Raw genomic sequence first — 23,368 nt, forward strand, 5'->3', positions numbered from 1 at the left:
GGGGCCATGCAGGACCCCTTCATCAGGCATGTGTAGGTCCTACGTGGCCCTGAAACATTACACTTTTCAGCTATGATGTAATCTCTTTGAATAAAATCGCTTGGACGTTATTTGAAGATTCATGGTGTGCAGGCAAATATGTATGTTGATCTTTGTTATGTGCACTATGCATGCCCCCTTGTGTGAGCCTCCAGGGGTTGAAAACATAAGGACATTCCAATCAGTAAATAAGGAAGAGTTATGCCCCATACACACGTGCAGATTATCTGCAGACTTTTGTCTGCAGATTTACCAAAACCATATAATATGAGGTCAAAGCTAAACACTTTCAATTTGTATGCAATCCGGCAGGCCCTTGCACTACATAGAAAAGGTAAGTCTGCAGACAAAAGTCTGCAGATAATCTGCACGTGTGTATGGGGCATAAGGCGATTTTAAAATTTGGCACATGTAACACCTTACCCTGACAGGTTGTCCCAGCCTGGTAGTGCTTCATGTGATTCAGGACATTCTTCAAATTCTAGAGATTTCTGTAAATAAAGCGGACAGAGCAGGTCTTCCACTACTAGCTTTCTCTTCCAGGCATTGCATTAGATGATATTATCTATCAGAGCCTGGCAGAGGAAGTGAATAGTGAAAGACCTATTTTGCCACCCATATGTATGTACGCAGTGAGCTGTGAGCTGCTCTATTGCATTGTACAGGTCTGTGTTGGAAGAGGTTTGAACAGAAATGGCCACTAAGCGCAAGACCAGTGATGGAAGGTGTCGGGCAGACATTGGAGTAAGTCACACATGTGCAAGTCACAAGCAAATCTCAAGTCTTAACCTTCAAGTCTCAAGCAAGTCCCAAGTTACTGTGGCGAAAAGCAAGCAAGTCAAGTCAAGTCCCTGCTAAAAGTCAAGCAAGTCAAGTCAAGTCATTTATTTTGGTCAAGTCACAAATCAAGTCAAAATACTGATCTACCCCAATTTTCGCCTTTAAATTAGTTAAAAGTCAGTGGTCAGGAAAGGTTTTGTTTTATTTTCAACATTAACAAAACTGCTCAGTGCTTTTTTCTTGGCATATTAAAGAAACACTTTGAATGCCCAAACAGCTCAAAATCCTTTGTCTGGCCATGTTTCAAACACCACAGTCACTAAAAACATGTTAAGTATTTCCATTGTTAAACAGCCAGTGTCCTAAAAATCAGAACACACTGGAGTGTTTTAAGTGACTGTGGTGTCGGAAACATAACAGCCACATTAATTTTGCTTTAACACATCTTGAGAAAATGCAAATATTTAATAACTTAAAAAAGTAAAGTCATTTCGAGTCATATGTCTCAAGTCAAAGTCAAGTCTCAAGTCATGAATACCAAGTCAAAGTCAAGTCTCAAGTCATGAATACCAAGTTAAAGTCAAGTCTCAAGTCATGAATACCAAGTCAAAGTCACGTCGAGTCTTTTATTAGTTTTAGTCAAGCAAGTCTCAAGTACTTAAACTGGTGACTTAAGTCTGATTTAAGTCAAGTCATGTGACTCGAGTCCCCCACCTCTGGTGTCAGGTATACAATATCAGTGCATCCAAAAAAAAAAAAGATTGCAGTATATATTGTATGTATTGTATTATCTAAACTTTAGAACACAGAACAAGAACAAATGGTCAGAAATTAGAGGTAATGTCCTCCTGATAATGTTGCCCTAAAATCCAATGCACAGAGGAATACTGAAAGCGGAGCTCCAGTAGTTTTTGTGTTTATTAACCTCCCTGGCAGTCTGGTTATGTCAGGATTTCTGTGCTAAAAGCGGTACATTCTTTTGCATGGAAATCTGTTGTTTTACATTTTAAAACTCACCTTCCCCTGCGATCCCCCGCCGTCCTCCCCCGCCATCCTCCCCCACCGTCCTCCTGCTGTCCTCCCGCTGTGTGCTCGCGCTATGCTGGCACCTGTCTTCCGGTTCAATTCTCTGCGAGCGTTGCGACGCAGGGGGGGGGGGGGGGTGGAACCAGCGGCAATTTAATTTAAAAATTGTAAATACACTAAATGACATGATACAAAGTTGTCATCCTAATGGATTACACTGTATCATGCCATTTCACCACAGGATTGCACCTGTGCTTTTCCAGTTCTTTGTGCCTGGAAAATTGAGAATGACCATGGCATCCAAAAAGCATTCTTTTTGCGCAGAAGTGCTTTTAGACGAATTGGAAAACAGCGACAGCGAGTTACTTTAAGAACTAAGCGATAGCGATTCGTGGGAAAATTTGTCATCAGGTACGGAAAGTGACGACAGCGATGATTCTGGCACATAGCTCCGTTGGAAATTCTGAAGAATCATTTGATATACTTCCCAAATTCAATAAGCTTTGTGTCAGAAAGAGACATCAGAATTGTCGCTGTTGTCACTTCTATCACTCAGTTCTTCAAGTAACTCAATTTCGCTGTCGCTGTTTTCCAGTTCATCTAAAAGGGCTTTTGCGCCATGGTCGTTTAAAATTTTCCAGGCACAAAGCACTGGAAAAGCACAGGCAGGGCAATGGAAAATTCACCAGGTGCAATCCTGTGGTGAAATGGCATGATACAATGTGATCTGTTAGGTCTGTCATTTGTGTATTTACACTTTTGAATTTGCCGCTGGTTCCACCCCCCTGCGTCGCAACGCTCGCAGGGACAGAACTGGAAGGCAAGTGCCGGCAATCGGCTGTGCACAGAGCGGGGAGAGACTGTGAGGATGCTGGGGAGGACGGCGGGGAGAAAGCACGGGGGAGCGCAGGGAAGGTGAGTAACATTGTGGGGTAATCGCGAGTGTGGCTCTGGGTTACCGCTTTTGGTACTGAAAGTTAACCCAGAGCCACACTCGGGAATGCCACTAAGGAGGTTAAAAGTCAGCAGCTACAAAAAGTGTAGCTGTTGAGTTTTAATTAACACACACTCATCTGTCCCAGGATCCAGCGACGTGGTCCCCTGAACAATTGCTTCTCTCCCTCTCCCCAACACCAGCAAGTCAACTGTGGGCATCCGGCTGTGACAACTTGCAGCTGGGTGCGCACTGCACATGTGGGAGTCACGCTGCATCTGCTGAATGATCCAGCAGTCTACTGGGACCTGTGATGTGTCCCAGAAGGCATGGAGGGTGGGGGGAGAGGGGGAACTATCAAAACTAGGTACCCGCTCCCCCCCCCCCCCAAAAAAAAAGCCTCATTTGCTCCTTGTTACGCAAATCTTACCCTTGGCTGGTGAGAGAAGCCTCGTATCTGGAGGAACAATCTGTTTGCTGCCCATATCATCCTTTACGGATTATATATTGAGGATATTATCATCATCTGGGATGGCCCCCCTTCCTCAGTTGTACCTTTTGTTCAGTACTGTAATGACAATACAATTGGTCTGTCCTTTACTCATAATTGTGATCCATCTACTTTGGTTTTCCTTGACATTGATCTAGGACATACCAATGGGCAAATTACTTCCAAGACGCATTTCAAACCCTCTTAACTTCCCTAAAGGACAGTTTAGTCATCTTCGGAGGAACTGTACACTTGATCAGGATTATTTTTCCCAAGGTCAGATCCTCAAAGACAGATTTCTGTAAAAAGGTTTCAACCCCAACTTAGTTGAACAATCCTTTAAAACATGTTCTACTAGCCAGATTAGGGCCGCTAAAACAGAGACTACCTTGGGGGCCAATATCAAATTTATACCCAGTTTCACTCCCGTTTCAAACAGATGGAGAAGGTCATTGCACGACATTGGAGGATCCTTTTGAGGGACCCCAAGTTGGGGCTGGTTCTCCCAAACAGACCTAAATTTGTCTATAGAAGGGCTCCCAATGTGAAAAACAAAATTGCCCCCAGCAAATTACCATCCAGCAATAAGTCCTCCTCCCATCCTTTGGCTACCTTCTTCAATATAGTAGGGATGTTTCAATGTAAGAAATTAAAATGCAAGCTGTACAAATTCGTCGACCACCGCAAAAATAGTTTTACAGATAACAAAGGAAATTCCACGGATTTTGTTGTATACTGCATCTCGTGTCCCTGTGTAGGCAGGACTATTCGTACAGTCCGGGTACGTTTTGGTGAACACAGGAGACTCATTGAGGAAGGCAGCACTGATCATAGTGTTCCGTCATTTTAAATACACTCATGATGGCTCCACCTATGGCCTTCGAGTTTGAGTTTTGGAGAAAATTCCCCCCTGTGACTCTGTGGCGGAGAGGTTTCATACCCTCTGCCGTAGATAAACCTTTTGGACTTACCTCAATAGTCTGTTGCCAGGAGGCCATAATGAGAAGCTTGAGGTGCGTACTATTTTGCAACGAGTACCTGGTCTCCTCACTTTTCTTACACATTTTTCAGTTTTGGTACATTTTTCTGAGCTTCTGTTATCATGTACCTTTGCTACATACCATTCGGTCTCTTTGAATTAGAAATGCATATCAGTTGTGCATATATATATATATATATATATATATATATATATATATATCATTTATTTAATTTAGCTGATTTTTTTTTTTTTTTTTTTTACTATATATTTGTCTTCTGACATCTTTATTACCAATATATATCCATTTTTAATCATATATGAATATATCTTTAGTAATAGTAATGGTAATATTGTAATGTAATACGTGATTCTTTTATTTACAGTGCAGCTATTTTATTTCATTTACTTGTTTTACTCCCTGCTTTCAGTAGTAACATTGTATTTCCTGATACTGGCAGTCTGCAAGTCAAGGGTTAATGGCTCAGCTTTGTCTTCTGTGATTTTTCTTTCCCCTCCTACTTTCCTCCCCCTCCCACCCTTCTAGCTCTATGCAGCAGCAGCTCAGCTTTCTCCTTCCTTCACCTCCCATGTTCCTCCCCTTCCTGCCATTTTGGCTTTTTAAGTCCATCACTCCCTTTCACCGTCCATGCATTTGAAGAAGAGGACAAGTCCCTGGAAACGCATCATGCACACCTCCTCTCCCGACATCTACCAGACATTTTGACAGTAGAAGAAAGACAGGCGCCGCTGAATGTAGCAACACATTTATTAGTTACAAAAAACGTAGTAACTCACATCATAAAATTCTTAAATCCATTTTCCGCAGTGTAGCAGCTTCCTGAATGTGATCTTCCGTGTGTCTCCAGGTCCCTACTGGCCCACAGCCGGGAGGTGACGTGCAGAAATCACAGGGAGCTGGTTAGGGCGGAAGCTGGCGGTGAGCCGCACGCTGGGCGGAAATGACGTAACGCGTTTCAGGGCATGCACACTTGACTCCTTCATCAGACGTAAAGCGGAACTATCCACAACAGCGCTTTATATGGAGACACACACCGGACGTTACTATAGCGTATGTTGGCAAGGCAACAAAACAAAATGTTGCCGTGATGCTATACTCGCTAACTAATTACACATACAATGTTAGAATGTCATATTTAAAAAGGAAATGCTGCAAGGCCAATGACTTAAAAACAACTAACTTAAAAACAACACATGTCTAAGATGAATGTATGCAAGGTGTCCCTGATAAAATGCATAAATAATATGAATGACGGGAAAAAAAAAAATAAATAAATAAATAAAGTGAATGGAAAAGACATTTTGACAGTTGTCATCCTCGTGTGCAGCCTAGGACGCATACTTGGAGCTGGCTGACTCCCTGTCATCCTCACATGATAGGACTGGCCAAGCATGTCACCAGACCTAAACCCTAGTGGGCATCTGCGAGACATCCTCAAACGAAATGTGGAGGAGCACAAGGTCTCTAACATCCACCAGCTCAGTGATGTCATAATGGAGGAGTGGAAGAGAACTCCAGTGGCAACCTGTGAAGCTCTGTTGAACTCCATGCCCAAGAGGGTTAAGGTGGTCGCACAAAATATTGACACTTTGGGCCCAATTTGGACATTTGAACTTAGGGGTGTACTCACTTTTGTTGTCAGCAGTATATAATAATGGAAACCCTTTCAAAATAAACAGTGCCTTAATTTATACCTTTTCTAAATACAGTAAAACCTTGGTTTGAGAGTAACTTGGTTTGAGAGCGCTTTGCAAGACAAGCACATTTTTTAAATAAATTTTGACTTGATATACAAGCGATGTCTTGATATACAAGTAGCGTCATGTCACATAACACATGTCTAAGATGAATGTATGCAAGGTGTCCCTGATAAAATGCATAAATAATATGAATGACGGGAAAAAAATAAATAAATAAATAAAGTGAATGGAAAAGACATTTTGACAGTTGTCATCCTCGTGTGCAGCCTAGGACGCATACTTGGAGCTGGCTGACTCCCTGTCATCCTCACATGATAGGACTGGCCAAGCATGTCACCAGACCTAAACCCTAGTGGGCATCTGCGAGACATCCTCAAACGAAATGTGGAGGAGCACAAGGTCTCTAACATCCACCAGCTCAGTGATGTCATAATGGAGGAGTGGAAGAGAACTCCAGTGGCAACCTGTGAAGCTCTGTTGAACTCCATGCCCAAGAGGGTTAAGGTGGTCGCACAAAATATTGACACTTTGGGCCCAATTTGGACATTTGAACTTAGGGGTGTACTCACTTTTGTTGTCAGCAGTTTAGACCTTAATGGCTGTGTTGAGTTTTTTTGAGGGGAGAGCAAATTTACACTGTTATACAAGCTGTACACTCACTACTTTACATTGTAGCAAAGTGTCATTTCTTCAGTGTTGCCACATGAAAAGTTAGAATAAAATATTTACAAAAATGTGAGGGGTGTACTCACTTTTGTGAGATACTGTACATCTTAGATTTCCGCCAGTCCTGCAAGTCTTTGAAAAAATGCTGCTTCGAAAATGATGCATTTTGAACATCAATTCACTATTTCTGTGTGTATACAATATTTCCCTTAATCCCCAAATGAAAATTCATTTTAAATCAACAAACTACAGTACATTCCAGGTGCAAAAATAAAACGTACAAAGTCTTAAGCTGACCATACTGTCCAATTGAATTTTAGCTGGCTCCAAATTAAATGATTGGCACCCTCCTGCCCAACATCCACTGAAATTGAGGGAGCCAAGAAGAACATTGACGGCTGAACAGTGGCTGGAATCAATTAGATGCAGCCGCTGTTTAGGTATTCTGACAGCCACTGGCTCTATCAGAATACAATAGCCATGCCTGAAGATTTGAGATATAAGAAGTGAATCGGCGCTAATTGAACGACACTACTCCCAGTGGATAATCATATGTGATGCTAAAAACATATAAAAAAAACCTCAAATCCTTAATAGAATGAAATGTTCCAAAGTAGTTCATAAAAAATAAATAAATATTAGTGCAGATAAGGTGCTTAATAGTCCGTGAACATATAACTCCACAATAGATAAATACAATTCTTGTGCAAAAACATTTTGGTGACTCTTAGTGGTCATATATCAGCATAAAAACATATATCAGGTAAAACCATGTGCAAACAAAGTGAAAGTGACTGTTGGTGATTTCTTCTTAAAAATAATTATTTTGAAGTGACTTGTTGTGAGATCCCTGTGGTGTGATCCGAAGTGAGCAGAAAAAAGAAATATGTGGCGGCCCACCTCACATTGCACCATTAAGGCGCTTATGTTGATAATTGCCCCGGGATGGGGGAAATGGATATCCTTTTTCTCCTATCGATTTTGGGTTGTGGTCAAGCTGACATCCAATGTTTAAAATAAGGGCTTTTCTGATAACCACTGTTCCACCGATCTCCTCCGCTCAGTATAGGTACTCCAATACTCCCAGTTGCTCAAAGAAACATAATGATTTCCATAGTGAAGTATGTAATCAAAGGGGTATTTATTTCAAATTACAAAATGACACTCACATGAATAAAGGTAATAAAAGGCAGCCGCAAAGTTGCGGTGCACATCCACACAGGTACTTCCGGCTTCGGCCGTAAACCGGAAGTGACGTCACCCGATGCCTCCCTTAGGACCAAGAACACAAGATTACTGATAGGATCAACAGAATCTTTACTGTCAGAGCAGTGGTATCAGCAGGTTTAAAAAAACTCTTAGATGGGCACCTTAAAGACCACAAAATACAGGTGTATACAATGTACGGCAGGACCGGGACAAAGGGTGGGCAGGAGGGAAGGTTGCCCTGGGCACAATGGTTTATTGCAGGGATGAGAGGGTGCCTTGAGCCTGACCCTAAGGGAAGGGTGGGGCGCACTATTGCATCCTTGCCCTGGGCGCTGGATGACCTTGTCCCGGCACTGATGTACGGTTAACAGCAAACACACACACATCATAGGTTGAACTGGATGGACTGGTGTCTTTTTTCACTACACCAACTATAACTATATGTAACAGGTATTTTTATGTATTAGAAAACCTATGCAGCCATCACATCTATGAACTTTTTTTGTTCTTGGGTTTAGATATACTTATACTTAGATGTCCTCCTATTGTTTTGCCAACTTGCCATTGAAAAAAAAAAAAAACATTTACAGTATTACCAAAATTGAGTGTATTTTTTGGTGCATATTGCAATTTCTTAACTGTGGATTTTAACTGTTTGATCTTTTTAAAAAGAGTAAGACATTATCTAGGTATGCACCAACTACTGTACATTTGTCAAACTGCAAGCTGGAATTCCTTTAAACTTTCGGCTTGATATTGTCAGCTTGGATTGCTGTGTAGTATCAGATGATTTAGAATAGCCCTGTGACTTTTCACTTGCATTTGGTCAGAACATTGAAGAGTATTTATTAACATGAAATTATGTTTTGGTCAGCAGTGATCCTCAAGGCTTGTAGATTTCAAGATGTTTGGTGGGAAAGGCAAAGTAAAATGCATGGTGTTGCAGACTGTCATCTTTCAGGTTTATGAGCCTGAAGATCTCTAAACATTTGCTGTATACGAAGAAAAAAAAAAATCTTCTAATGTCTGCTCTGATAAATCATCTGAAAATGGAAAATTATAAAAAGGGGTATCTTACAAATAAAACATTACAAATAATGCATGAGCACCCTTTTTTTTTTTTTTTTTTGGTAAAGCTTGAAAACATATAATAATGGAAACCCTTTCAAAATAAACAGTGCCTTAATTTATACCTTTTCTAAATACAGTAAAACCTTGGTTTGAGAGTAACTTGGTTTGAGAGCGCTTTGCAAGACAAGCACATTTTTTAAATAAATTTTGACTTGATATACAAGCGATGTCTTGATATACAAGTAGCGTCATGTCACAACTGAGTATAAAAGAGAAGAGAGGTCCCTCTAAGTGTAGCAATATTGTTACATTTAATGAAGGTTCAATATTTAGCAGCTCACGTGGTTGATGATTAAAACAGGCACATCTAAGAATGCAGGCATCTGGGGTAAAGCTGTCCATATAGACCATCCTCCGCACTGCCATCTTCATCACACCCTTCCACGCTGCGCTCCACGAGCGATTCAAAGTCTCGCTTTCAGATCACTTTACTGCAGGGTAGTCTTCCCAATCACAATTGCAGACTGACATCGGTCAGAGCCAGTGGTTCAGAAGATGGTCTATGTAAACAGCTTTACCCCGGATGCCTGCATACTTAGATGTGCCTGTTTATTCATCAACCATGTAAGTTGCTAAATGTTGTACCTTCATTAAATGTCCCCATACTGCTACACTTAGAGGCGCCTCTCTTCTCTTTTATACTCTGTAGCTCCTGCTGGATTTTGCTTCTAATCCCCTTGTGGAGGCACCATTTGTGGATGGACATTTTATGATGACACAAACTATCACATTGCTATAATCTCTGTATATAGACTATAAACTGAAGGACTTATGAATAAATGGTTGTGGAACGAATCATCTGAGTTTCCATTATTTCTTATGGGAAAATTTGCTTTGATATAAGAGTGCTTTGGATTACAAGCATGTTTCCAGGACTTATTAGGCTTGCAAGGTTTTACTGTATAGTATATCAGATCACAGTTTTTTGTATAATGACCCATTTACCAGACACTTAAAAACATAATGCCAATAAAGCATACACTATATAAAAAAGGACAACCCAGTTCAATGAAAGTGCTATCATCACAGTGAACTGTGGGCTAAAAGCACACTCATCAGTCTGCCAAACTTTATGGGAGGTAAAATAGTAATCCATGCCATCTGGTTTATTGTTTATCCTCTGATTCCCGGGAAGTACAACACTAAAATCCCCTCATGCAGGAAATGTACTCAAAAAATAAGCACTCCTCTAATTTAGCTCTATTTGACCACTGCTTAGTCCACAGGATGCCACAATGATAGGACAATTAACAATTGTCCAACCTGTACTTGGACCTTGGGGGATTCCTTTTTAAAAGCATGCAGAAAAGGGTTAACTTAATTTCCTTTTAAATTGGGCCCTTCCTTGCAGGAAGTGACCTTTTAACTCCACCCCTTCCAGCAGATTCCAATATATAGGGTGGTTAGTGTCTCAAAAGTAGAGTGTTCTGTGCCTCAGAGAAGCAAGATGTAGGAATGGAATAGTGAAACCGTGTTCTCAGTTCCACCCTCATGAGCTTTCCCCTGCCATGGGTTTACTGTACAAGGCTGCAGGATTAAAGTTGATGTCCCTCCAGGTGAGAGCGACATCTTCCTTGATGATTATGTGTAGGTCCAGTCCGCGGTCTTGCCAGTATATGCAAAGAAGAGAAAGGTGACCGCACTTCAAGATGCAAGGAAATCTTTATTTCATAAAACCATCCAACATAAAGTAACAAAATCATAATAACTTCATGACACACATGGAAAGGAGAATGCTCATTTCCATGCGTGTTATGAAGTTATTATGATTTCCTTGCATCTCGAAGTGCGGTCACCTTTCTCTTCTTTGGATGGTTTTTCTATTTCACCACTATTTGAAAGTTGTATTGTTTTGTTCCAGAAGCAAAAGATCAAGAACATGGATTATGGCTGGATGTGTCGATATTGATCTTGGTCGGGTTGGAAGCTGGTGGTGGCTAGTGGAAAGCGGTCACCCACCTGATGATCAGAAGAGGGTCCTTCAAATGAAACATGCATCAGTTGAACTGAAGCCTACTTGTCTCATGGACCCCAGATTCTTTGCTGAGTGTTAGGCTTAAATAACAGGACGAATGCAAGGCTTTGCAAAGTAGGTGGCCCCCAACTGAATCAATGAGCCAGTACTGCAGTAGTTTAGGGGGGCGGGCATTGTGGGGTTTTAAGCCCACTATCCATACATACTGAAGCAGACAGTAGGTGTCTGCATTGGGCACTGGAGCCGGACACAGCAAATCAGAGATTAAGGTACAGAGCTGCTGTCATTGGCTCTGTACCATGTGGTTGCTATGACCAATCACAGCAATCACAGTAGTAAAAAATAGCTGCATGAATACAGCCAAACAATTTTAGGAAAGTGATTGTTTCTACAGTCAAGACTGTATAAGCATTCACAGTGTACAAAACAAAAAACAAAAAAGATCACTCTCCAGAGCAGTACAGTGTCACTTTGGTGATACTACACTGCTTTGGTAACAGTATGTAAAAAAAAAAAGAAATTGTAAACAATTTTTTTTTTTTCTACATACTGTCGCTAGAACAAGTGCAGTGTCACTATGGTGACATTGTATGTGCTGTGGCAGTGATCATGTACTGGCTGGCTGCTCTAATATCACTGTATGTCAGTACCACCAGCCATTGTCTCTAATCACTGCCACAGCAATACAATGTAAGTAGACCAGTGCTACCAGTCACTGCAGTGTCCCTGATCCCTGCTACATCAGTCACAGTTCCCCTTATGACAGCCGTACCAATCCTAGTGTTCCTGATCACCACCACTCCAGTCATAGTGTCAATAAGTCACCATAAGCACTTGTGCGATGCTCTCTGAAGCATATCAATGTATGGCTCTTCAGAGGCATGGCTCTTCAGAGACTATTTGACAGGCGGTAAGGAGGAGTTGTTTCGCCACCCCACCACCTGCTTTAGCCCCCTGGATCCAGGACAAGCACCCCCATTTACTTGATTCGGTAATGATCTGTAGGAGTATAGGGGGTATAATTCCCACCACAGCTGCAAAGCATCACAGCCCTTGCATGTGTACAACCCCTGCTGCTGCCTCTGCAGCTAAAAGGGAGTAGCAGTTGGGGGCAGTGAAACCCCAGCTCAATCAAGAGACTTTACCACGCCCCCAACCTCAGGTGGGAACAAGCCTCAATAGTGCATCCAGTTACATTTTATTCAATCACCACTTCACCAGTCAGTGTTTCCAGACCAATGTAGCTAGAATAAGTGTTTCTGATTGCTACCACACTAGACCAGTGCAGCCAGAAACCATTTTCCTGATCTCTGCCACATTAGTCTCAGTGTCACCAGACCAGTGTATGCCAGCAGCAGTGTTCCTGATTGCTATCACGCTAGTCCAGTAGTACCATACCAGTGCAGCTAGCAACAGCATTCCTGATCATCGCCATACCAGTGCAGTGCTGCTTCTGCCTGCCGCCTGTACTGACCATGGCCTGTTTTTTTTTTTTTTTTTTAAATCTTTTTATTTGGTTTTAAACAGGAATAACAATAAATCAGCAGGAAATTATAGAAGAAATAACAATTTGCATTTCTTAATTTCTTATAAGAGTACATGTGCAAAACGTGTAAAGAACAATTTGATTCAATTGAGAAGTATTAGCAGAAATTAAAATCATATTCAGAGATGTAAGTAACAAAGGGAAAAGAAAGAAAAAAAAAAGGAAAAACAAAGAAAGTACAAATGTTCAAGTGCAGCCTGCTCCCCCGGGGACACCCAACTGGGAGCACTTTACGTTCCAAGGAGAGCTGGCCATGCCCGCCACCGGTCCCCAAGCCATATGCGCAGACCATGGCCTGTTTTTGATCATTCCTGTCTGCTTGCTTGATCCTCTACCTGCTCCCTGAACTGACCCATCTGCATGAATGACTAACTATGTTCCTGCAAGATCCCAGTCCCATACATCTTCTACAGACAACTGCACTCCTGGAACCACATAAATTCTAGTGTTCTTCTTTCTTTTAGGCCTGCTATACCTCCAGGCCAGTAAACATGGCTCACCATGCCTTTTAGAAAATACGTTGGGGTGTATGCGTTCCAAAATATGGTCATTTTGTGGGTGTTTCCACTGTCCTGGTGCTCCAGTGCCTCCTAAAATGTTATAGGTAGTCAGGAATTTAGAGGTGTAATTTATGGCCTTTGAATGCCTGAAGGTGCTGCTTGGATTTTGGGCCTCCTTATGTGGCTAGACTGTAAAAAAGTCTCACACATGTAGTATCGCCATACACGGTAAGGACTAGCAGAATGTGTTTTGGGATGTAATTCTAAGTATGCCTATTCTGCGTGTGAGGAATATCTCATTAAAATGACAACTTTGTGATAAAAATGTTATTTAATTTTTTCATGTTACAAAAAATTGTGGCAATAAATTACAACTTCAAAAACTCACATGCATCTAACTAAATACCTTGGATTGTCTACTTTCCAAAAAGGTATAATTCGGGGAGTATTTGTACTGTTCTGGCATTTTAGGGCCTCGAGAAATGAAATAGGAAGTCATTACATTAGAACTGATCAATTTTCAAATATATATACCATAGTTTGTAGATTCTAAAACTTTCACACAAACTAAATAATACATATTGATGTGGGGTGTTTTTTCCAAGAAATGTAGCAGAATACATTTTGGCCTAAATTTATGAAGAAAGATCATTTGTTTGTTAAAGCTGTCCAGGGATCCAGCACTGTCCTCACCCGGCCAATTCTTTGCCAGTCTTTGGGTCCCTGGTGTTGACATGTATATTAACCTTCCTAGCGGTATTCCCGAGTGTGACTCGGGGTAAGATTTTAGTGCCAAAAGCGGTAACCCCGAGTCACACTCGGGGTAGCGCTAGGAAGATCGCTGGATGCTGGAGGAGGTTTTACTTACCTTTTCTCCGGGATCCAGCGATGTCTGCGAGCGGTGTGCGGCGGCGGAGCTCTCTCCCGATCGTCTGCGAGCCCCGGCTTCCGTCTCCGGCGACGTGACGTCCGCCGGGGGGTGGAACCGGCGGCAAATTCGAATGTAAAATGCACCAAACACACTGATATCGTTCAAAATAAAATAAAATCACATTACATTACCCCCCAGTGCCCTTTCCTGCAGTTTTACTGTACTTTTTATGTAAATATATGTATATATATATATATACATATATATACAGTATATATATATATATATACGTATATATATATACACATATACATATATATATATATACACACACACACATATTATATATATATATACATATATATGTATATATATATATATATATATATATATATATATATATATATACATACACACGTATATATATATATATATATATATATATATATATATACACACGTAATTCTTGTGAATGAGCAGCCCAAACCAACTGTATACATTATATATATATATATATATATATATATATATATATATATATATATATATAATATATGTATACATAATATATGTATACATACATATATATATATATATATATATATATATAATATGTATAATAAATGTATACAGTTGGTTTGGGCTGCTCATTCACAAGAATTACATGCTTTCAGCACCTAAAATAATGGTACCGCTTTCAGCACCTAAAATCCAAAAGAATCATACCGCCAGGGAGGTTAAGAGAAAGCAAAAGGGAAAAGACAAGCGCAACCTCCATAGTGTAGTAAACAATATTTATTAATGAATACAAATGCACTCACAAAAAGAGAAGCTTTTGCAAACGAAAAAAATCTGCTTTTTCAGGAGCCTGAAGCCTCTGTGGAATTCCCCTGCTTCAGCTGAAAGCACGGTACTGTTCATTACAGGCAGCAGCCCAGCGGATATGTCCCAAAATTTGCCATAATAGAACTGTAAATCTGTGGGTGTTCCCAGTTTACAGCATGTTGTACGCTTCCTTCACAGTTTTACAGAGGGACTGACAAAATGATGCAGTGTACGTAGACAGATACACTTGTAATTTTCAGCGCTTTAGAAGGGGTGGCTATGCAGGGAGATATTTTGAAGTGAACCTTTAGCATAGCCACTAATCTAAAAGAAATGAATCTAGATGTGGTTCTCTGGCACGATAAAAGGTACTTATGGAGACTAAATGGACATATAATTTGCAAGAAAAAGTTGAAAGAAATTTAGAAAATTTAATTCTTCAACATATATGTAATTTTGACTTTAGATGCACTTTAAAGATTAATATTTTTTAATTAAATAGTACCAAATAATTAATATGTGCATTTATACATACATTTTATGATTTAAACATTGATTAAACCTTGTTGTTGCCTCCAGTTTAGGGTTATAATATACTTGAAGCTGTGACTTGTGACTATTTAACCTTGTTTGGGCTCCATCTAGTGGCCAAATTACACTATTTCACAACAGCAAGTAAACTTGTTTTAAAACAGTTTTCGACCCTGAAAGACCTTCATATTTCCCATAAACCCTTACAGGCAACAAAAGAAAACCAGGAGCCATCATCTTGAGGACAGCATGTGAAGAAAAAAGAGAAAACGTGCTACAATGAGAGCAAAAGATATTTGATCCCTTCCTGATTCTGTATGTTTGCCCACTGACAAAGAAATGATCAGTCTATAATTTTATTGATAGTTTATTTTAACAGTGAGAGACAGAATAACAAAAAAAAAAAATTCAGAAAAACGCATTTCAAAAATTTATAAATTGATTTGCATTTTAATGAGCGAAATAAGTATTTGATCCCCTATCAATCACCAAGATTTCTGGCTTCCAATTGTCGTCTATACAGGTAGGGAGCTGAGATTAGGAGCACTCTCTTAAAGGAAGTACTCCTAATCTCAGCTGTTTACCTGTAGAAAAGACACCTGTCCACAGAAGCAATAAATTAATCAGATTCAAATCTCTCAATCATGGCCAAGACCAAAGAGCTGTCCAAGGATGTCAGGGACAAGATTGTAGACCTACACAAGGCTGGAATGGGCCACAAGAAAATTGCATAGCAGCTTGTTGAGAGGGTGACAACAAACACACAAAATAACAGTCAATCTCCCTCAGTCTGGGCCTTCATGCAAGATCTCACCTCGCAGAGTTTCAATGATCACGAGAACAGTGAGGAATCAGCCCAGAACTATAAGGGAGAATCTTGTCAATGATCTCAAGGCAGCTGGAACTATCAAAACAATTAGTAACACACTACGCTGTGAAGGACTGAAATCCTGCAGTGTCCACAAGGCCCCTCTGCTCAAGAAAGCACATGTGCAGGGCCATCTGAAGTCTGCTTATAAACATCAGAATGATTCAGAGGAGAACTGGGTGAAAGTGTTGTGGTCAGATCAGACCAAAATCAAGCTCTTTAGCATCGACTCAACTCGTCGTGTTTGGAGGAGGAGGAATGCTGCCTATGACACGAAGAACACCATCCCTACCATCAAACGTGGAGGTGGAAACATTATGCTTTGGGGTTGTTTTTCTGCTAAGGGAACAGGACAACTTCACCGCATCAAAGGGACGATGGATTGGGCCATGTACTGTCAAATCTTAGAAAATATGTAGAGGGAGCTGAAGGTTTGAGTTACCAAACACCAGCCTCGAAACCTTAATGACTTGGAGAGGATCTGCAAAGAGGATCCCTCCTGACGTGTGCAAACCTGGTGGCCAACTACAAGAAACGTCTGACTTATGTGATTGCCAAAAGGGTTTTGCCACCAAGTACTAAGTCATGTTTTGCGGAAGGGTCAAATACTTATTTCACTCATTAAAATGCAAATCAATTTATAACTTTTTTAAAATGTGTTTCTGGATTTTTTTTTTTGTTAATCTGTCTCTCACTGTTAAAATAAAACTACCATTAACATTATAGACTGATCATTTCTTTGTCAGTGGGGATATGCACAAAATCAGCAGGGGATCAAATACTCTTTCCCTCACTGTACACCCAGCTACTGTCATACAACTTTAATATTTAATGTATTTTGTTTGTATGTTTCTTTTTTTTTTTTCCACTCTATCCTGTTCTTTTTAAAAAAAAGTTTAAAGGCTTCTGCATATATTCTGCCCAATCGAAGAAAAGGAGGGTACAGCTTCATGTCAAGCTGCATACAGTCCCCAGTGTAACATGTAGCAAGGACAGAACATTTGTAAATAATACAATCCCTAATAATTAGCTGTTTTGCAGCATTTTAATTGGTGGATTTCTGAGCAATCAAAGTAATTCTTCAGACTTTTAGGTCCTGTGGCAGAAATTATACTATAATTAGACACACATGATGCAATCTGATTGTAGAATGGTATTATCTCCTTTTGGGATTGTGAACACTGGCTTTTGTTCATAGCCGAACTGATTTACTCAACCTATAATACAATAATAAAAGCATCTTGAAACAGTTTGATGTAGCTTAGAGGATAGTCAAAAGGAGTTTGGATGTACCTATGAAGTAACTCAGAATGGTTTTAGAAAAGTATTGTATTGACTTCAAAAACAAGCTGAATGTACCTGAAAATATGCTGCATTTGCTCATCTATATACTGTACACACAACACATTCAACCCTATAACCCATCATCTCCATACTGCATAGTTGTTGTTAATTCTAAAATCTAAAAGAGATTTTTACAGAGTGCTATGTATGTGAGGCCTAGCCTTACCTTTCTTTCCTCCTTTTCTTACAGCCAATGTTAGAAAACTGAGCTCTTAGCTGTGAATAGTGGGTCCTGCAATGCATCGCAGCAGATGCAATATAGGACCCCATAGATTTATAATCCCACACATTTCTATAATGAAAGCAGGAAAGCGCAGCAGTATAATGGTATATCTTAGTTCCTAGTAAGGTCATTGCTAGGGTCTTATAAGTCCAGGAGAATCCCAAGGTACTGTGATATTCTCACTTACACAAAATAAACACTCTCATTTGGTTTAAAGATCATGTCTATGCATTAGCAAGCAAAGCTATCTCTGAGAATATAGCTTATGCTTCAGATAAAGACTCAGTTAAAGACTAAAGTGTAGTATCTAACACATATACCCAATGATGACACTTTTCTCAGGTGATACACAGAGATTAAACAAATCCTCCTAAATAAGTTGTACCTGTTTATCTGCAGCCCTCTCTACTCTATAGCAATTCAAAGTACAGAATTTACACAGGATTTTTTCGTTTTAGAAGGCTGGTGGCCGGGATCTGATGTCACATACTGCACAGCAAAGAGCAGGGAACCGAGTGTAATCTGAGATCTGACTGGAGGGAAAGGACACTACTCCCCACACACCAAAACATGCACAGTTGAGGCTGTGAATCACCTTCTGTGTGCTGGTGTGGGGTTGGGTGGGGGGGGGTGCCATCCCCTGGGATTGTCTGGTGTCAGCATAAACTGTCAAACATGACTCATACGTCTCCCTTGCCCTTTTTAGCACAGGAATGAGAGAGGAGACAGAAATTACACTAGGCGTATTGGATAGAGGTAAGTACACATTGTAGGATATGCTTTGTTCATTTTTTATTTTAGAGATTCACAACTACTTTAACCACTTCAGCTCCGGAAGGTTTTACACCCTTCCTGACCAGAGCACTTTTTGCAATTTGGCACTGTGCTGCTTTAAATGGTAATTGTGTGATAATGCAACGCTGTACCAAACATTTCCATCCTTTTTTTCCTACAAATAGAGCTTTCTTTTGGTGGTATTCGATCACCACTGGGATTTTTATTTTTTGGGATATAAACTAAAAAAGACCGAAAATTTTGAAAACAAAATGCTATTTACTACATTTTATTATTAAAAAAATCCAATAAATGTAATTTTTGTCATACATTTAGACCAAATGTACTCAGCCACATGTCTTAAAAAGAAATTAGATAAGCGTATATTTATTAGTTTGTGCAAAGGTTATAGCGTCTACATTACTCGGATTTATGCAGATTTTAGTTTGACTGCCTATCTCATTTCTTGAGGTGCTAAAATGGCAGGGCAGCACAACCCTCCCCTCCCAAATTACCTCTTTTTGGAAAGTAGACACCCGACTGAATTTGCTGAGGGGCATTTGAACCCATTGAATATTAATTTTTTTGTCGCAAGTGATGAAAATGACAAAAAAAAAAAATATTGTGTGAGCAATATATCATTTAAGTGACAACTTTGTGTAAAAAAAAATAATTTATTGTAATTTTCACAAAACTATTGGCAAAATCTAAAACATTCTATAGACTCAACATGTCTCTCAGCAAATAGCTTGGGATGTCTTCTTTCCAAAATGGGGTAATTTGGGGGGGGGGGGGGGGTTGTGCTATCTTGACGTTTCAGGGCCTTCGAAACTGTGATAGGTAGTGAGTTATTGAAATGAGCAATTTATGCCATTAGAAAGTCCAAAGGTGGTGATTGGTTTTCGGGGTCCTGTACACGGCAAGGCTCCCAAAATGTCTCACACATGTGGAATCCCTGTACTCAGGAGAAGCAGCAGAATGTATTTTGGGGTTTAATTCCACAAATACCCATGGCATGTGTGAGCAATATATCATTTAGTGACAACTTTGTGTAAAAGAAAAAAATATATATTTTTTTTTCCGAAACTTGTGGCAAAATATAAAATATTCTATGGACTCAATTACTCTCAGCAAATAGCTTGAAGTTTCTACTTTCCAAAAAGGGGTCATTTGAAGGGGGGTTTTATCTGTCCTGGCATTTTATGCCCAACATTAGGAGCTTATGCCACACATCACCCACTCTTCTAACCATTTGAAGACCAAGCCCTTTCTGACACTTTTTGTTTACATGAAAAAACTATTTTTTTTGCTAGAAAATTACTTTGAACCCCCAAATATTATATATATTTTTAAAGCAAGGGCACTACAGATTAAAATGGCGGGTGTGCAATTTTTTTTTTCCATACAGTATTTGCGTAGCAATTTTCCAAACACAATTTTTTTTTAAATTTTTAATTTTGATGCATAAAACACACTATATTGCCCAAATGTTTGGTAAAATATAAAAGATGATCTTATGCCAAGTACATAGATACCAAACTTGACATGCTTTAAAATTGCACACGCCCGTGCAGCTATGACAAACTACATATATTTATACATATATATTTTTAAAAGCCTTTACAGGTAACCTCTTTAGATTTACAGAGAGGGTCTACTGCCCTCGATCTGATGTTGTGGTTAACACTGTCCCTTTCATTTTTATTTTTTTATTGTTATCATATGGAATGTAAATATCCCCTATGATTGCAATAGGTAGTGGCAGGTACTCTTTTTTGAAAAATGTGGTGCGGTGTGATAAGATGCTTTCCCAATTTCCCAGTTGCGCTGTTTATATTCAACGAAACCAAAGTCCTGAAATGCTTGTAGCTTCCGGTTTCTTAGGCCATAGAAATGATTGGAGCCATTCTGGTCTCCGATTAGCTCTATGGTCAGCTGTCAGAACCGCTGGCTGCATTCTCGGGTTCCCCAATGGGACAGAAGAACCGTGTAAGGTGGGGGGAGGGGGGTGTACCCTCCTACTGCTTGTAAAAGCAGTCTAGTGGTTAATTAGCTGCTAGGATTGCTTTTACATGAAAGCCGACCGCTGGCTGAAAAAAATTATACCAAGATAATGTCTAAACCTGCAGGCATCATTCTGGTATAACCACTCAAAGTCCAGCAACATACCAGTATATTGCTGGTCCTTGTTGGGCATTTATTGTAATGTTCTTTTTTTCATGCAGCCTGTGGGCTGAGCTAAAAAAGAGAACCTAACAGATTCTTCCATTCACATAGATCGATGCCTACCATTACCGCCCTGCATCCACCCACTTCAAATGATGGGCATACATGCACTGTTCTTTTTTGGGCTGAATGGAAAAAAAGAACCTAACAGATTCCTCCATTCATATCGATTGATGTGGATGAAGAAATCTCTGCCAAGAAAAGTGAACAAAAATATATGCTTAAGCATAGGGGAGATCCACCTCTGTGTCCACCCCATCCCCTGTGCTTTGGCATATATGCTTTTTTTTTTAAACTGAGGTGGTGAAATCACCTCCTACAGCGCTGGAGTCACGGATTTACGTATCCTGAGAGCAAACCGTGTTGCTGTCAAAATAAACAAATTAGTGCTGCAGCTGAATGGTGTACCTGCGATGCAAACAATGGTTAACAATAAAGCACAGTATCAATAAATCATTAACTCAAAAAAACTACTTTTTTTTAATTGCAATCTGTGCCAAAAAAAGAGTAAAAAATTAATGTCTAAGCATAGGGGCAGTTCACCCCTATGTCCACCCCAGCCCCCATGCTCTTTTTTTTAACTGTGGTGATGAAGTCACTGATTTTGCGTATTGTGAGAGCAAACCATGTTGCTTTCAAAATAAACAAATCAGTGATGCAGCTGAATGGCGTACCTGTAATGCAAACCATGGTTAACAATAAAACACAGCAACAGTACAGTAAAAAAGTAGAATGACATACCTGCAAAGCCAACAATTGTTAACAATAAAACACAGTAACATTAAAACATTACAGTATAGCATAAAAACAATAAAACAACAACTATTTTTTGGCTTTTTTATTTATTTATTTTAATTTTTTATGCTTGTTTTCTTCTTTTTTTACACATTTATTGTAACTACTAGACATTAAGCCCGTTAAATTAACGGGAGCTAGAACATATGGCTGACTGAGTGTCTCTCGCTTATCTCTTTTTTTCCTAACAACGCGAGAGCCGCATGACATAGCCAGCTCTGCACATAGCGTCCCTGTTACCCTAGCAACAGAGACACGCGCAGAGCTGACCGAGCGGCTCTTGCGTGCGAGCGCGTACCCGCCGCGTGCCCGCGCACACCCGCCGCTTCAAGAGTTTTGGCCGGCCGCCCGACTGGGGTGTATGTAGGACTTGGTACAGGGGAATGCGGGGCTGCGGACATGGTACAGGGGAATGCGGGGCTGCGGACATGGTACAGGGGAATGGGGGGCTGCAGACATGGTACAGGGGAATGCAGGGCTGCGGACATGGTACAGGGGAATGCGGGGCTGCGGACATGGTAGAGGAGAATGCGGGGCTGCGGACATGGTACAGGGGAATGCGGGGCTGTGGGCATGGTACAGGGGAATGCGGGGCTGCGCACATGGTACAGGGGAATGCGGGGCTGCGGGCATGGTAGAGGAGAATGCGGGGCTGCTGGCATGGTAGAGGATAATTCGGGGCTGTGGGAATGGTAGAGGAGAATGCGGGGCTGCGGGCATGGTAGAGGAGAATGCGGGGCTGCGCGCATGGTACAGGGGAATGCGGGGCTGCGCGCATGGTACAGGGGAATGCGGGGCTGCGCACATGGTACAGGGGAATGCGGGGCTGCGCGCATGGTTCAGGGGAATGCGGGGCTGCGCGCATGGTACAGGGAAATGCGGGGCTGCGGGCATGGTACAGGGGAATGCGGGGCTGTGGGTATGGTACAGGGGAATGCGGGGCTGCAGGCATGGTAGAGGAGAATGTGGGGCTGCGGGCATGGTAGAGGAGAATGCGGGGCTGCGCACATGTTACAGGGGAATGCGGGGCTGCGGGCATGGTAGAGGAGAATGCGGGGCTGCTGGCATGGTAGAGGATAATGCGGGGCTGCAAGCATGGTAGAGGAGAATGCGGGGCTGCGGGCATGGTAGAGGAGAATGCGGGGCTGCGCGCATGGTACAGGGGAATGCGGGGCTGCGCGCATGGTACAGGGGAATGCGGGGCTGCGCACATGGTACAGGGGAATGCGGGGCTGCGCGCATGGTAGAGGAGAATGCGGGGCTGCGCGCATGGTACAGGGGAATGCGGGGCTGCGCGCATGGTAGAGGAGAATGCGGGGCTGCGCGCATGGTACAGGGGAATGCGGGGCTGCGCGCATGGTACAGGGGAATGCGGGGCTGCGCGCATGGTACAGGGGAATTGATATAATATATATATAATATTTTCTTTAATTCATTTCTTATTTTTTACTTTTTATTATGATTATTATTTACTATACATAGGAGCTGCTTTTAATGAATTTGGCCGCTGTCCTGTCGGATATTGCCTCCCCGCCTCTTCTCAGTCAGCTGTTCTTCCCTCCGAAAAATGCATCTGAGGGACTATGCACACGTAATAATGACGTCAACCCCAGCTGAGCTGAGCAGTCAGCTGGGGTGACGTCATTTACCGCGCATGCCCAGTCCGTCAGATGGATTTTTTAAAGGGAGGAATAATCAGACAGGAGCCGCACGGTCTTCTCCATACCGGAGCCCCTGTCAGACGTGAGGTATTATCAGACAGGAGCCGCGCGGTCTTCTCCATACCGGAGCCCCTGTCAGACGTGAGGCATTATCAGACAGGAGCCGCGCGGTCTTCTCCATACCGGAGCCCCTGTCAGATGAAATGTTCAACGTGAGGTGTTATCCGACAGGAGCAGCGATCTTCTCGATACA

This window comes from Pelophylax lessonae (genome assembly GCF_965119305.1).
Source record: "Pelophylax lessonae genome assembly, chromosome: 1".
NCBI classification, from domain to species: Eukaryota; Metazoa; Chordata; class Amphibia; order Anura; family Ranidae; genus Pelophylax; species Pelophylax lessonae.